Source organism: Vicugna pacos, chromosome 9 (genome assembly GCF_048564905.1).
Source record: "Vicugna pacos chromosome 9, VicPac4, whole genome shotgun sequence".
NCBI classification, from domain to species: Eukaryota; Metazoa; Chordata; class Mammalia; order Artiodactyla; family Camelidae; genus Vicugna; species Vicugna pacos.
Window position 1 is genome coordinate 66,142,528 of NC_132995.1, and position 16,449 is coordinate 66,158,976.

A 16,449-nucleotide genomic window follows, 5' to 3' on the forward strand; every position below is an offset into this window, starting at 1 on the left:
CTGCAGGCTGCATTTTTCTCATCTCTTTCTCTCTTTCTCTCCCCCCAGCTGGGTAGGGTTCTCAGTTTTTCAGGACTTGAGATTAGACTGGGCCCACTCTAGTAGTCAGGTTTTATCTCCTCATCTCAAAGTCTTTACTCTTAATCACGTCTGCAAAGAAGCTTTTGCCAAATAAGATAACAGATTCACAGGTTCTTGGTATGAAGATGTGGATATCCTTGGGGAGCCATTATTCTGCCTTCTACAGGCAGCCCTGCAAGATGAGTTAGTCATGTGACATGTTTTTAGTCCATAGAACATAAAAGGAGTTATTGTGTAACACTTCAGGAAAAGTGCCTTAACAGGAAAACAGACTCAAGTTTCCTGGGTCCTTTGCTTGATTCTGTACCATCCTGCTGCCTGAAACGTGACCAACATGAGCTAAAGCTCTGGCAGGTGCCTGAGAGCAGCCAGACAAGTGCTGCCAAAGAGAAAGCTGGGAGGGATCACTATGCAGTCTCTAGGCTGCCTGAACTTCTTTTACGTAAAAGAAAAATAACACTGAATTTATTTAGGTTATCGCTTTATTAGACTTCTCGTAATAGCTTTAGGACAAATCCCTAACCAATATCCTTCATCAAAGTAAAACTGACTTGATTGTTATAAAAGGCAAAGATCTATATTGATTGCAGGATAGGTTTTCTTTTAATGACTGAATTAGATTATCCATTCAGCAATATTATTCACTGGTGGCACACAGTGAATTGACCAGTTGAATTGACAAACCATACAAACCTAGACAAGTTATCCAGAAAGACAATGCAGAGTTGATGTTCTGTTAACAGCTTAACATTAATTAAACCAACAGTCAGGCGTCAATATAAATGTCAGTATATAAGAAAATGGATTTCACTGCTGGAATAGTATGGTAATAAATTAGAACTGTAATTGCTTTTGAATCAGCAAATCTTTTATGCCATAAAGAAGTATTAGCATTTTAAACCTGCTGCATAAACACCGAGTTCTATGTCTAAATTTAAAAACCATTCTATTATCATGTAAAATACCCAATTATATAAATATTAAATATTGATAAATACTAAAAGAATTAAAAGATCTCTGAGAGCTAAATATAAAATAAAAGCTAATAATATTTGTTTTAGGTTAATCAGAGCACCAGATCCTGTCTTTATTCACAGTCCTGTCTAGATTACAGCAGCCCAGACTTGTCCATTGAGTGTTTTCCTGTGGATTGTCTCCTATTTTAAAAAGAAGCAAAGTTACACAGTTGCTAGTTAAGCCAAATTATTTTCTAATGGTATTAGAGTAATTGAGATGATTGAATCTATACATCACATAGTACTTGAGCTTGTTTTTCACAGTTTCAGAGGAATAATTTTCTGCCTACTTTAGATACGATGTCAAGTCTTAGTAGTATGTGCTCTGTGAACCATGTTTGATGAGCACAGCACTGTGTCAGTTCCGTATCTTGTATTGTTTTGCTACATTGCACACACAGTAAATATCATCTGTCCTAAGACGCTGGGTTGGGTGCTACTATCATTTTCTTATGCATTAGTAAATAGGTGATTCAGTTTGTAGCTTATTCTGTGCATCCATTCTTGTTTACCTCTTTTACAATTGAAATTTATGTAGTAGAAAAAGATTCTATATGATATATCTTATACACTAAGTATATTTTTTAAAAATACATCCAATTTCGTGTTCCTGATTTAGAAAAAAAAATTGGAGGGAAAACACACAGTTTTCAATAGTTGTGGGTTGAATGGTGGCCCCTCCCAAAGGTATATTCCCACACTAGTCCCTAAAAATCTCTGAATGTTGCCTTATTTGGAAAAAGGGTTTGAGGACAGAAAGAAAGGAGAAAACACAGAGACAAAGAGGAGAAGGCACTGTGAAGAGGGAGGCAGAGATTGGAGTGAAGCATCTGAAAGCTAAGGAATGCCTAGAATAGCCACCAGTGGTGAGGAGAGAGGCAGGGCACTGACTCTTCCCTGAGGCTCTGGAGGGCATATATACCTACCAACACCTTGAGTTTGGAATTCTGGCCTCCAGAGCAATGAGAGAACAAATTTCTCTCCAAAGCCACCTGGTCTGTGTGATTTGTTACCACAGCTGCCGGAGATTAATTTAGCTATGATTTTCAAATAATTTTATTCCTTATTTATTACTACTCTGTTTTTCTTTTTTTTTTTTCAAATTAGTTTGCTGACAGTAATATTTGGTCCCTTTGACTAACTGGAAAATTGTATATAAATATTTTCTTAGATTAAAGTTGAAAGATTAAGTATATACTCTTTATTCTAATTCCTCTGAACTCCCACTCTAAGGATAGTAAAGTGTTTTATTTATTTCTACCCACAAGGACTAAGAGAATGGGAGAAAAGGTGACAGGAAACACAATTTGGAAGCTGAGAAGCACAGCAGAAATACGTCATCCCTGACTCAGTAGCCTAAATCAACAATGGGGAAAGCTGAGAAGCAGCCTGAGAATGTCACAGCAAAATCGATCATCCCAACAGGAGATGGGAGAGAAAGTCTGTTTACAAATCTAGTGGAATCCTCCACTCCTCACCCACTCCTGGCCCAGATCCCCTGCCCTTCTCTGGAGAGGGAGGTAACTGCCCCTTCCCTCAAATACACGTACGAACTCCAGAAGACGAGTGTTCTTGCTGAAGGAAGAACAACAGAAGTTGTCTCTACTAGAGGCACCTAAACCTCTCATAAGGGGGAGTTGCTCTACTAAAACAGGGCAGTTGAGGGAAAATGTACTTACTAAATGCTGAAATCCGTCTCCTTCCTTCTGTTCTGGCACCCAGGAAGTTGACTAATACTATCTTAGGTAGAGGATGCAAGATTCTTTTCTGGGACTAGACTCATCAGAAAATAAAGATCAAAAGATACTGATGTCAGTGGTTAACCATCAGATGGACCAACCAGTTCACTTCACAGTGAAACCCACAGTCAGTAAGCCAATCTTCTGCATACAATGCAGTTTCTCATGGTTACTTCTCTAATGTGAGAAGACAGCTAAATGCACCCAGACACTAAGGAAAGCATCTAGTGTGAAAGATCAAAATGAGAACATCACAGGAAAATAAGAAATTCTAGAGGAAGCAAAACTATACAGAGAGACTGGAAATATGTATCATTAGCAACAATAACCTAAGACGTATAAAAAATATAACCATGAAAAATTATACATAAAATTTAAGAGAATGAAGAGAAAGTAAGCATAGAATACGAAAGACATTTCAGTAATTAAAACTTAATTTTTGGCAAAAAAATGAAAATAAAATATTTATAATATTGAAAAGTAAATTTAAAAAAATCTTTTTTAAAGTAGAGAAACACATGCACACACAGAAAAAATGCAAAACGAGAGGGATAATATAGAAGGAAAAAAAACAGGAAAATGAAAGATTTAAGCCTGGAGTGTAATATCCAAATACTGTCAATACCAGGAAGGAAGAGAAGAAAATCACTGAATGTATAATTTGGTGTATCTCGTAAAACTGGGAAATGTGTTTCCAGATTGAAAGCATTTGTGGAGTACCCAGCACCATATTTAAAAACAGACCAACCCCAAGGCATATCATCAGTAATTTTCAGAATTTGGGTCATATAAAATGCTAGAATATCAAAATGGAGAAGGCCACATGAAATGATCAGGAATCAACATGTATTTGGATTTTTCGGTAGCAACACTAGCTAGGAAACAATGAAACAGTGACTTAAAATTAGCAAACGTGATTTTCAACCTAGAATTTCATATACAACCATGTTATCAATTCAATTTAGGGTAGAATAAGAAGTACTTTCTTACATGTAAGATCTCAAAAGTTTTACCTACATAAATCCTTTCTCAGAAAGCTTATTTTGGAGATCCTCCATCAACATTTAGTAAACAAAGAGACGAAGACATAGGATTCAGAATACAATAGAGACGTTAAAGAGTTCACTGGGATGAAGTTTAAGAAAAAAATCTTGAATAGCTTTGCAAAAAAAGAAAAAAAGATATCCTTCCAAAATGAGTATTTCAGATAGTACCGGGTATCTCCAAGAAGATGACATTGAGAAATACTTTTGTATTTTAACATATTGAAAGGAGATGTAGATAACTTGATGGAAGGAGTATTTATAGCTGAATTTATGGTAAGTACATAAAAGGCTAAGCAAATGCGAAGTTAGATAACTATTAATTTCAGGGAAATCAGTTTGCTCAAGAAAAGATAAGATGATTGAATCCTATGAGGCTAGGCTACACACAACATTTATATAGTCTTAATGTAAACAGTAAATAATACTATAAACAAAACAAAGTAACTACTTCCAACTTGTAGACTATAGATATTGTATTAGTGTGTGTGAGCATGATTGTGTGATGGATTCGGTGATGCAGTGTAATATATCAGACAGACAAATGCTTACCTTCAATTGTAGGCAGTTAAAACATTTCTAGAACTGGTGGTTTTAAGAAGTATTCATATGATAATATTTAGCTGTATGGAGGCTTTAAAACAGAAGCCAATGACAAGATAAAAGAGTAGAAAGTGTTTGCATCATAAATAGGGGGTTGTGGGGACCAGAGAGCTGTTTTTAATACTATGTGGTATTTATTTCTCTTGGAAATCAAGGAAGATAAAAAGTATATAAAACAATTCTTTTAGCACATTGGTAAATTAATAAGTGGAAAATGTTACACAAATAGAAACCACTTATTTAACAAAACTTTACTGAATGCTTAAAATTCGTTTAGGCACTGTCCTACAGCCTTAAGATACACTAAGCAAAATCTTAACAGCTCTGGGTTTTAAGGAGCTCATACTCTTTCTTACTGCTGATGAAGCTGATGTCAGAAAAAATTAAACTGGAATAAAAAGTACTACGAAAAATACGCTGTGAGTCTTACACAAAGGGAAAAGAAGGCAGAAAAGTATGGTGTTACTGCTGTTACTTCATTGTTACTAAATGGAAAATATGCTGTTATGAGAGTTTTTCCCACTCAATAATTTAATATCTCCGTCAGTAATTAGTAAACAATAAAAGCTGAGAGTTGTGGACTCTCCTTATTCCAAGCACAGTGCTCAAGATGATATATATGTACACCTCATAACCACTCTATGAATCAGACAGGATTTTTATCCATTTTACTTACGGGAAACTGATGTTTAGATAAAATTAAACAAATTGTTCATGGAAGGGTAGGTGGTAGCAGAAGAGTTAGGATCTGAAACCAAATGTATAGGCACGAAGACTGGTTTTTAAAGCACTATGTTACAGGTCAAGTAGTATGTGTATTTCCAAACTTGAACTAATCAAAGTTACTATCACTAAGTTTTTAATTGTATTGAAAATAATTTGAAATAGCCATATCATTCCTATTTTTAAATAATCTATTGAGTAAGGGGTACTAGTTCCCACCAGAGCCCATCAGGAAATAAGGAGAGACCTTGTAAATGCAAATGAAGGCTGTTTGTAAGAAACCGTAAGGAGTGCTAAAATTGACACTGGAATGTGCTGCCATAGTCGAATTGCAGCAGTTACATCTCCCATATACCTTCACCATCCACCAAAGCTAAAATCACTGCTTGTTGGAAGGCAGTGTAATTTGGGGAAGAAATTACAACACTGGGAATTTGGAGTTATGAACTTTAATCTTAAGTAACTCTTAGTTGGATGTGTAAGTTTGATTTCCTCAGTTTAGTTTTGGACTCAAAACTTTGTTTAGTGAAAATACGGAGTTTTTCAGTAACTGCCTAAATACTGCTAAATATACAGATTTTGCCAGGTTGAATCTTACTAATATGCTTCATTTGGGTTAGAAAATTGGGATATAACTGCAATGAGCACATACTTGGTAGGCAAGTTGTGGTTTACTTCAAATATGTGCCCTAATGAGACACTGAGTTTCAAAGCAAACGCATGTCTTAATTTTATCTCAGATCATTGTGCTTGTCATTTTGAACCCTGACCCTTCTACAGTCTGTTGCCCAAGTTTTGAAAACTGAAAAGACAATTAAAAAGCTTTAAGTTTTGGCACAGTGTAAAACAAAAGGATGTTATTCTTACAATACTAATCTTTTAAATAAGATGAAAAAAAGATTCTCACTATACGTAAAATTTTGTATGACTCCATTTTTCTTCAATCTTTACTTTGGTAAAATATATATTACATAAAAGTTATCATCTTTATTATTTTTAAGTGTAGTTGAGTGATATTAGTGCATTCATATGAATATGCAGCCATTATCACTATCCATCTCCAGAACTCTTTTTATCTTGCAAACAAAATGCCATACTCATTAAACAGTTAACTTTTCAGTTTCCCCTCCTCTTGCCTCTAAAACAACCATTCTACTTTTTGTCTCTATGATTTTTGACTCCTATTGGTATATCATGTAAGTGAAATCATGTGGTATTTATCTTTTTGTAATCAGTTAATTTTACTATCTTCAGGGTTCGTCCTTGTCACAGTTCTCTTAATTTTTGCTAATATTTCATTGTATGTATATAGCATTTTGCTTATCCACTCATCTGTCAATGGACACTTGGGTTGCTTCCACATTTTAGCTACTGTGAACAATGCTGCTATGAACATGGGTGTACAAATACTTCTTTGAGATACTGCTTCCAGTACTTTTGGTGTATGCCAGGAGTAGAATCATATGGTAATTCTACTTTTAAGTTTTTAAGAAAGCAGAGTATTTTTTCTATAGTGGCCATACCATTTTACATCCCCAACAAGAGTACATGAGGGTTTCAATTTCTCCACATCCTCACCAACATGTGTTATTTTCTGGTTTTTTGATAGTAGTGCTCCTAATGGATATGAGGTGGTATATCATTGTGGTTTTGATTTCCCTAGTGAATAGTTCTGTTGAACATCTTTTCTTGTGTTTATTAGCTATTTGTATATCTTCTTTGTAGAAATGGCTACTCAGGTTCTTCGCTCATTTTGGAATCAGGTTATTTTCTGTTACTAAGTTTTAGAAGTTCTTTATATGTTCTGTATAATAATTTATTATTGGATATGATTGGCAAATATTTTCTCCTGTTACATAGTTTGACTTCATGCTATTGATAATGTTTGTTGATGCATAACATTTAATTTTCAAAAAGTCCATAAAGATGTCTGTGCTGTCATATCCAAGAAGTCCTTGACAAACCAAATGTCATGGAGATTTTGTCCTATGTTTTCTGCCCAAGATTACAAAAGTTTTACCTTTTCCAGTCAGGTTTTTTATTTGTTTTAGTTAATTTATAGATAAGGTGTTAATACGAGCCCAACTTCATTATTTTGCCTAGGAACATCCAGTTTCCCCAGTCATTTGTTGAAACTGAATGGTCTTGGCACTCTTGTCAATAATCATTGGAGCATATATATGAGGATTTACTTCTGGGATCTCTATTTCATTAATCTATATTTATCTTTATGCCATAACTTTTGATTACTTTACCTTTTTTTAAGTTTTGAAATCAGAAAATGTGAACTTTCCAACTAAGTTCTTTTTCAAGAATGTTTTGGCTACTCAGGGTCACTTGAGATTCCACATGAATTTTAGGATGGCTTTTTCTATTTCTGCAAAGAAACATCATTGAAAATTTGATAGAGATGGCATGAATCTGTAGATTCCTTTGGATATTACTGATATCTTAACAGTATTGAAACCTCCAATTCATGAATACAAGTTATGCTTTACATCTGCTTTGAATTTCTTTCAGCAAAGTTTGGTAGTTTTCATCATATAAGTCTTCCATCTTCTTGGTTAAGTTAGTAAGTATTTTATTCTTTTTGATGTTATTTAAAATGGAATTGTTTTCTTAATTTCCTTTTCAGATTATTCGTTAGTATAGTTCATTGTTTACTCATTGCATAGTAATGGAACTGATTTTTGTGTGTTGATTTTGTATCCTGCTATTTGGTTTGATTTATTTATTAGTCCTAACAGTTTTCTTTAGTCTTTTTTAGGGTTTTCTTAGTAAAAGATAAGGTGATATCACCTGTGAACAGAAATCATTTTACTTCTTCCTTTGCAATTTGGATGCCTTTAGTGTTTTTTTCTTGCCTAAATGCTGTTGTTAGGATTTCCAGTATTAAGTTAATTAAAAGTGATTAAGAGGGCAACCTTCTCATGCTCCTGATTTTAGATAAAAGCTTTTGTGCTTTCACCATTAAGTATGGTACTCATTGTGGGTTTTTCATTTATAGTATGTATTATGTTGCAGTAGTTTCATTCTGTTTCTAGTTTATGAGTGTTTTTATCATGAAAGTTTGTTGGACTTTGTTTCATGTTATTTTTTTTTCTGCATCAGTTGAGATGATTATGATGTTTTCACCCATTCTGTTAATGTGATATATTGCATTGATCATTTTTTTGTATATTGAACCATCCTTGCATTCCAGGAATAAGTTCCACTTGATCATGGTGTATAATCCTTTTAATATACTGTGAAACTCATTTTGGTAGTATTTTGTTGAGAACTTTTGCATTAATGTTTATAAGGAACATTGGCCTATAGTTTTCTTTTCTTGTAGCATCTTTGTCTATCTTTGGTATCAAGGTAATCCTGGTTTCATAGAATGAGTTAGGTAATTTTTTTTTCCTTTTCAATTTTTTGGAAAATTTTGAAAAAGACTGTTATTAACTCTTCTTTAAATGTATGGTAAAACTCACTAGTGAAACCATCAGATCCAGGGCTTTTCTTTGTTGTGTGGTTTTTGATTACTAATTTGATTTCCTCACTAGTTATAAGTCTACTCAGGTTTTCTATTTCTTTGTGATTCAGACTTAATAGGTTTTGTGTTTCTTGGAATTTATTCATTTCATCTAGGTTAATTTGTTGGCATAAAATTGTTCAAAGTACTCCCCTAACAGACATTCTTTCTGTCTTCCTTTAGTTCTTTGAGCACCTTTAAGACAATTGTTTTAAAGTCTTTGTTCAGTAGGTCTGCCATCTGGCCTTTCTCTGGCACAGTTTCAATTGGCTTATTGTTCCTTTGAGGAAAGGAAACACAACTTTCTGCTTCTTTGTATGCCTTGTGCTTTTTTGTTGAAAACTAGAAATTTGAATCTAATAATTTTATAACTATAGAAATTGAATTTCTCTTTCCCTAGAGTTTGATGATTTTTTTTCTTTTGTTTTGTTTTTTCTCAGTGCAGAGACTACCTAAAACAATGATCACCTGAAGAATTAATTTAAAATTTTCTCAGGTTTTTTATCTGTGCCTTTGTTTGTGCATGGATGGTGACTTTCTAATTTCCTCAGTGCATGCAGTTGGTTTAGAATTTCCTAGTCTTTAAGCTGGCCCCTGAGCAAAGAAAAGGAGAAAAAATAAAGAGGGAGAGGGTTCTGGCCCTTTAAATCTCCTGGAAGTTGCTTTAGCCAGAGAAAAAGGAGCTTTCAATAGGAGGTTGGCCCAGTGTGTGAAAGTGGGGGCCTGCCCCTGTGTTTGCATCTTTATGATCAGAAGAGCAATGGGTGATGAGAACAAAGGTCTCCAATATTTGAAAAACAGGGAAATTTTTGCCCAGCCTGGCTCTAACAAGCTATATGCAGATCTCTCCAGGAACATGTACACAGCTGCCTACCACAGGGCTGGACAGCAGAGAGTGGGTAGCTGTTATAAAGAGTCGAAATTGACCAAAATAATTTTCCCCTGAAAGTTGTGAGCTTTCAAAAGACTACAGAGTTCCAGTGGTTACATTGGGAAGATTCTGACAGTGAGGTTGTTGACCAGGTGAGGAGTCATTCCTGGTGTTTCACTCTTGGATTCCCAGAATCCTTTTGCTCAAGGAGGTGTTTTTAAAAATTACTTTGGAAGTACTATTTGACAAAATATAGAGATGATATGTTGCCTAGGGTTAGAAAAATGAAGTTTAAAACAGGTAAATAAAGCATCAAAGACATTTATTTTAATTTATCAAAATTAAATCTCAAGAATATAAATATTTTTGGAGAGTTGATTATATACAATATAAGGCAGAATTCTGTGAACTTAACATTTAGAATAATCAAGACCAGTCATATATAAAGTATTTTAATCACAATAGCTTTTAGAGAGGAAAGCCAAGAATATCAGACTTTATATGATAATTTTCAATATTAAACATAAGGAGTACACTTTTTGTACCTGTATTTTTTGCTGTGTTTTTATCTGTGACATGACTCTCCTATGTTCCTAAATCATTTAAATTTAATATTTAGAAGGTGAATGTATAAATTTATTTTTCAGTTGAAGTATATAGTTGATCTACATTATATTGTTTCAGGTATACAGCATAGTGATTCAGTATATTTATTTACAGATTATACTCCATTAAGTTATTATAATATAATGCTGTAATTCCCTGTGCTATACAATATATTTTTGTTGCTTATCTATTTTATACATAGTAGTTTGCATCTCTTTAATCCCATACCCCTACCTTTTCCCTCCCTCTTCCCTCTCCCTTTTGTAACTACTAGTTTTTCTTCCATATCTGTGAGTCTGTTTCTGTTTTGCATATACATTCATTTGTATTATTTATTTTAGATTCCAAATATGTGAATATCATATAGTATTTGTCTATCTCTGACTTATTTCAGTAAGCATGATATTCTCCAGGTCCATTCATGTTGCTGCAAATGGCAGAATTTTATTATTTCTTATGGCTGAGTAATGTATTCCATTATGTGTATATATGTGTGCATGTGTTTATGTGCATATGCACACACACACAAACACACACATATATACACACACACACACACACACACACACACACACACACACACATATACACCACTACTCCTTTATCCATTCATCTGATGATGGGCATTTGGGTTGCTTCCATATCTTGACTATTGTAAATAGCCTAGCATATACTCTATCCTGGGGAATGTTTCATGTGTACTTGAAAAGAATATATATTCTTCTGTTTTTTGGATGTAATGTCTTGTAGGACCCCAGAAATGGGATGCCCCATTTGTGACTCAAATTACTCACTCTCTAGGGCAAGTGTCCACCAGTACCATCTGCCTTTTCCTCTGAGTCCCCTCCTAGGGCACAGGTTCTGACCTGATTGCTTTTCTTCCCTTCTTACCCAGTTACATGTGTACCTTTCTTATAGACTTGATTGTACAGAAGTATTTTTTCTAGTTTCCAGTTAGTTTTCAGTGAGAATTGTTCCACATATAGATGTATTTTTGATGTGTTCATGGGGAGAGGTGAGCTTCACATCCTTCTACACTATCATCTTGATTTCTGCCATAAATGTATAATTTTAAAAGTTTAGTAGGTTATAAGTATTACATTAATTAATTCCAAATTAGTGCCTTAAATATAGATGATTTTAAGCATGATTCTTAATAATGTTTCATAAACGAATACAAAAGTACTAGTTTCACTGAATCTTTGTCTTTAATTTCAAAAATAACTGACAGGTTTGTCTCTTGCCATAGATAAGAAACCAGGTGCATGAGAGCCAGTCACATACTGAGAGGAGGAGAGGATAGACACATACTGCTGTCCATCCTCTCCTACAGTTGCCCTAAAAGGTCTATTGGAGGAAATACCAGGACAGACATAACATTTCACTGTAAATCACCACAGATTATTAAATGCTGTATTAAATTGTTGTTGTTTTTTTTTTTAAATCTCTACCGGCACTTCCCAAGTAGTACCAAGTGTGAAATACGTTGACTGCATATCAGTCCAGAAAAAAAGGGGATGGAGTTTTGCATTAACTTAAGAAAAGCATTGATAAAAATAAAATTGGTCTAATTGTGCACTATACAACACAAACTTATCAATTCATATTTTATTATTTGATCTAAATAAATACTGTATATCAAGGGTTTCATTTTATTGGTGTATTATCTAATTAAAGTAGGATTTCTTAATTCATTCTAGCATACATAAAAGTTATGGAAATAGCTTTCTGGTAACTTCTGCTGACTAAAATAGTTCTGCTTTCTCTACAAGTTGGGAAAATAAATGATATCCAAGGGTCAGGCTAACTTACCATATGCCTTCTGAAATGATCCTTTTGAGAATCTAGGGAAAGCAGGCATGTATATCTACTCAAGTGTTTGCTTTCTCAAAAGAACATAATATTGATTTTTTAAATATATTTTTCTTGAAATATAGTCAGTTTACAATGCTGCATCAGTTTCTGGTGTACAGCACAATACTTCATTCATATAGGAACATACATACATTTGTTTTCATATTCTCTTTCACCATAAGTTATTAAAAGATACTAAATATAGTTCTTTGTGCCATACAATATAAACTTGTTGTTTATCTATTTTTTATATGTTACTAGTATCTTCAAATCTTGAATTCCCAATTTATCCCTTGCCACCCACCCACTTCCCTTCCTGGTAACCATAAGTTTGTTTTCTATGCCTGTGAATCTGTTTCTGATTTGTTAACTATAAGTTCATTTGTCTTTTTTTTTTTTTTAAGATTCCACATATAAGTGATATCATATGATATTTTTCTTTCTCTTTCTGGCTTACTTCACATAGAATGACAATCCCCAGGTCCATCCATGTTGCTGCAAATGGCATTATTTTATTCTTTTTTATGGCTGAGTAGCATTCTATTGTGTAAATATACCACAACTTCTTTATCCAGTCATCTACTGATGGACATTTAGGTTGTTTCCATGTAAATAGTACTGCTATGAACATTGGGGTGCATGTGTCTTTTCAAATTTGAGTTCCCTCTGGGTATATGCCCACAAGTGGGATTCCTGGATCATATGGTAAGTCTATTTTACGTTTTTTGAGGAATCTGCATACTATTTTCCATAATGGCTGCAACTACATTCCCACCAACAGTTAGGAGGGTTCCCTTTTCTCCACCCCCTCTCCAGCATTTACTGTTTGTGGACTTTTGAATGATGGCCATTCTGACTGGTGTGAGGTGATACCTCACTGCAGTTTTGATTTGCATTTCTCTGATAATTAGCAATATTGAGCATTTTATCATGTGCCTATTGGCCATTTGTATATCTTCACTGGACAATTTCTTATTTAGGTCTTCTGGCCATTTTTGGATTTGGTTGTTTATTTTTTGGTTATTAAGTTGTATGAGCTGTTTATATATTCCAGAGATTAAGCCCCTGTCAGTCTCATCTTTTGCAAACATTTTCTCCCATTCTGTAGGCTGTCTTTTTTGTTTTGCTTATGGTTTCCTTTGCTACGCAAAAGCTTGTAAGTTTAATTAGGCCCTATTTGTGTAATTTTGCTTTCATTTCCATTGCTTGGGTAGATTGCTCTAGGAGAACATTGCTGAGATTTATGTTGGATAATGTTTTGCCTATGTTTTGTTCTAAGAGGTTTATAGTGTCTTGTCTTACATTTAAGTCTTTAAGCCATTTTGAGTTTATTTTTGTGCATGGTGTGAGGGAGTGTTCTAACTTCATTGATTTGCATGCGGCTGTACAGTTTTCCCAACACCATTTGCTGAAGAGACTGTCATTACTCCATTGTATGTTCTTGCCTCCTTTGTCAAAGATTAATTGACCAAAAGTTCAGTTTATTTCTGGGTGCTCTTGTTTCATTGATCCATGTTTGTTTTTGTGCCAATACCATGATGTTTTGATTACTGCAGCTCTGTAGTATTGTCTGAAGTCTAGAGGGGTTATACCACCAACTTCATTCTTTTTCTTCAGTAATGCTTTGGCAAGTCTGGGTTTTTTTGTGATTCCATATAAATTTTAGGATTATTTTTTCTAATTCTGAAAAACATTTCCTGAGTAATTTGATAGGGACCACATTAAATCTGCAGATTGGTTTGGGTAGTAAGGCCATTTTAACAGTATTAATTCTTCAAATCCAAGAACGTGGGATATCTTTCCATAAATGGAATGATTTAAAAATTAAATGTTGGAAATTATGGTCCTGATTGACAATTTTGAAGTGATTTATTTTATGAGATCTTGAAGTATTGTTACTAAAACTCTCAAATTATTTTTACTGTTGCCAGCATTTGGACCCAAAGACCTGACACAATATGGAAGGATGACTTTGTGCATTACCACTCCCTCAAAGCAGTCACTCGTATTTTTTTAAACTTATGAATTGTTGGTGTTGTATTCTTTTTAAAGCTGCCATAAAAAGTACCACAAACTGGATTGTTTAAGCAACAGAAATCTATTGTTTCACACAGTTCTGGAGGCAGGAAAGCAGCAGGGTTGGTTCCTTCTGAGGGCCGTAAGGGGAGGATCTGTTCCAGGCATCTCTCTCTTTGGATTGTAGATGACCATCTTCTCTTTGTGTCTCTTCAAATGGCAAATTTCTCATGAATGTGCATGTCTCCAAATTTCCCCTTTCTATAAAGACACCTGTCATATTGGATTAGGGGCCCACCCTAATGACATCATTTGAACCTAAACCTCTTATTTCCAAAAAAGGTTGCATCCTGAGGTACTAGGAATTAGGATTTTAAAATGTGAATTTAGGGGAGGGGGACACAATTCAATTTGTTACAGGAATAAAATAATTATTTAAATTATTCTAGAAAATGTTATATAGGCATTCTTATCTTAACTCATGCAAATAGACAGTGTTATCTTCTTACCACAAAGAATTCTGACTTCATTGAATATTATGGGTATCTTCCTATGAGGCAATCTATTAAGTAAAAATATATCAAATAGTTCTTGTCTGCATCTTTAGAGATAATTCATTCCATTCTACTCCCTAGGCCATCAAATAAAAGAGAAAATGAATATCCACACACACATGCTTACCTAATTTATGGAAAAGTATTCTTTGTATTATTTTTTGTTTAATATAAAAATGAAAGGAAACGTTACTAAATTTGGAAAACACAGTATTAAAAATCCATGTTATATGTGGATAAGAAGAACATTTTGACTAAGGGTTTAAACATTGAAATAAAAAGCTTTAATTACAGAGAAAAAAATGTGACAATGAGTGTGTATATGTCCATGAATGATTGAAAAATTGTGCTGAACACTGGAATTTGACACAACACTGTAAAATGATTATGAATCAATAAAAATGTAAAAAAATAAAATAAAAAAAACTTTAAAATGTTGTAGTTATTGGTGATACTAAGGCTGCATATTTGAAGATAAAAATGATTTGTTAATGAATCATAATTCTTCTAAAAACCAAGGGTATTATGTATGATTAATCTTAAAATGCCATAATATAACATATGATATAATATGAAACAATAGTCAATCCTCTACTAGAGCACAACTTACCCATTCTTTTTATTTGCATGCAAAACATGCTTGAGGGCTTTAAATTCCTTGCTATTACACAATTGTTTATAACTCATCAATGTCTATAGCTAAATGATACTTACAGGGTTTTGTGTGTGTGTATGGGAGGGAGGGACAGAAAAAGATAATATTTTATTGAGCAGAGTAAAAGCAGTGTTCTAGAAATAGTCAATCTATTATACACATTTTAAAAATTGCCAAAGACTATTTTGTTGACTTTATATATTAGGACTACTAATGCACGTTCCTAGATTTAGGCACCTAAAGTTTCTAAATTAATTGACTCTTGAGGGCACTGCAAGGTTAATTAAAGCACTGTAAGTGAGGCTCTGTGTCCTCGATACTTCGTTCAACTTATCTGGGTCTTGATCGTCTATATTAGTAAACAGAAAACTTATGAACAGGTGACTGGTCTGTCAAACATATATGCACATTGTAATGTTTATATGTGAACGAAGTATTCAGCAGCATTCTTCATCTTAGAAAATCTTAATAAAATTTTATAGAATACTGCTTATAAAGGCTACTGTTTAAGAGAAGGCTGCCATACAAGGACTTCAGTAAATACCACCAGTAGACTAAAATCCAGTTTTGGAAATGCATTGTTTAAAGTAAAACTTTTCACATTACATTTTAATATGAATAAATGCTTTGGTTTTGCTACTCAGGCTGTGATTTTCTTAAAAATGAGAGGCTATAAATAAATGCCTTTTAAAAATAATAGTTTTTATCTTGTGTCTTCTATCTCTTATTACATTTAAGATGGCGTTGGAGGTGACGACTTTGTTTTACTTGTGTCAGTAGGAAGCTGACATGATTTCTCAAGCCCCTGCATAGTGAGAACAAAGGAATGAAAAGACTAGGAAGGCGGAAGAGAAGCCGACACTGAGTACAGTGCTTAGGGAACTTCTCTCCTCTGCAACAAGCTGAAAAAAAAAATAGTCGATAAATAAGGGCTAATGACCATTATTTATTACAGCAATAAAACTTCCATGTTTAAGTAAGTAGTCCTTCCCTTGTGGTAAGAAATTCTCTGTACTTACCTCTACAATAGTATCACTATGCTGTATTTTCAACTTTCTTTTACACAGGATTGTGAGCTTTAGGGATGTGAGAAATAGTTATCCCCATTGCCTGTCTCAGACTTTAGAATGTACAAAGCATTTTTGAAGTGAATGCAGGCATTCTTGTACTTCAA

General features: G+C 33.9%; 2 long non-coding RNA genes across 5 annotated transcripts in view; one reads left to right on the forward strand and one right to left on the reverse strand.

The window, feature by feature from the left end:
- Positions 1 to 16,449, forward strand: part of LOC140698274 (uncharacterized) — a 177,516-nt gene that overhangs the window by 117,262 nt on the left and 43,805 nt on the right. For all 4 annotated transcript variants that reach the window (XR_012075937.1, XR_012075938.1, XR_012075936.1 and 1 more), the window contains one exon: positions 16,014 to 16,251. This is a non-coding gene — a long non-coding RNA (uncharacterized lncRNA). The remainder of the gene's footprint in view (positions 1 to 16,013; positions 16,252 to 16,449) is intronic.
- LOC140698278 (uncharacterized) overlaps positions 1 to 16,449 on the reverse strand; it is a 118,821-nt gene that overhangs the window by 16,736 nt on the left and 85,636 nt on the right. The window lies entirely within an intron of this gene.